The sequence below is a fragment of the Octopus bimaculoides genome, chromosome 18 (assembly GCF_001194135.2).
Source record: "Octopus bimaculoides isolate UCB-OBI-ISO-001 chromosome 18, ASM119413v2, whole genome shotgun sequence".
In the NCBI taxonomy this organism is placed as follows: Eukaryota; Metazoa; Mollusca; class Cephalopoda; order Octopoda; family Octopodidae; genus Octopus; species Octopus bimaculoides.
Window position 1 is genome coordinate 20,595,905 of NC_068998.1, and position 1,085 is coordinate 20,596,989.

The 1,085-nt window shown below is 36.5% G+C and overlaps 1 protein-coding gene across 9 annotated transcripts in view; it reads right to left on the reverse strand.

Annotated features, from left to right (window-relative positions):
• The window catches only part of LOC106869927 (tripartite motif-containing protein 2), a 47,194-nt gene that overhangs the window by 26,757 nt on the left and 19,352 nt on the right, over positions 1-1,085 (reverse strand). The gene's annotated exons all lie outside the window — the stretch shown is intronic.

The following is a 1,085-nucleotide window of genomic DNA, read 5'->3' on the forward strand; positions in this document are numbered from 1 at the left end:
AACTGTCCGATGTAACTTAGCGGTTCGGCATAAGAGACCGATAGAATAAGTACTAGGCTTCCAAAGAATAAGTCCTGGGGTCGATTTGCTCGACTAAAGGCGGTGCTCCAGCATGGCCGCAGTCAAATGACTGAAACAAGTAAAAGAGTAAAAGAGTAATTGTAGCAAATGGCAACAGCAATTCTGTAAGTTTTAATTTGAAAGTCCTATGTAAGAGTTAGTACAACAGGTTATCGTTGACTCCTTGCACACTCATGGTCAAAAAGGTTTCAGCTGTAACCACCCTCCACTCAAAGCATATCTAGAACTACATTATCAGATATATCCTTTCTGTTTCTTTAAGACTGTAGGGTATGATTTTGGGGGAGATTTGGCTGCTATATCTAGCAGACTGAGTGATAAGGTAGAGGCTCTACAATGTGCTGGTTAAGCTTCTTAGCTTCTCACAACATATCCTTCCACATATAAGTTCCATATAAAGTGAAATGGAATCATGATCATTGAGTTTATATTATTATCAACATCAGTTATGCTGGATGATAGTTGTTGTTGGTTGAATACACTTACTAATGAGTGGCCAATTGATAGAGTTATTAAATAGAATATTTTGTTAAATATGATATTTTGTTAAATATATATTAGTAACAGAGGCAGTATTAATACCAAGAGGTGTGCACCGAAAGCCAATGTGAGAGTTTCGATCATTGTATCTACCATAGTATAGTTTGTTCTAACAGAACATCAATGTTTAAGTGAGTATAACTATTACCTCACAATATTTTGTGGTATTCTATGTATGTATGGATGGATGGATGGATGGATGTATGTATGTGTGTATTCTGATATTCTTATAACCTCCATAGTTTATTTTTAATAGAGGAAGGGATAACTTCTATTTCCTACAATAATTATCAAAAGTCTATCAAGTTTTTCTCTTCTACTCAAGGCACAAGGCCCGAAATTTTTGGTGAGGAAGCCAGTTGATTAGGTCGACCCCAGTACAGAACTGGCACTTAATTCATCGACCCCGAAAGAATGAAATGCAAAGCCTTGGTGGTGGAATTTGAACTCAGAATGTAAAGACA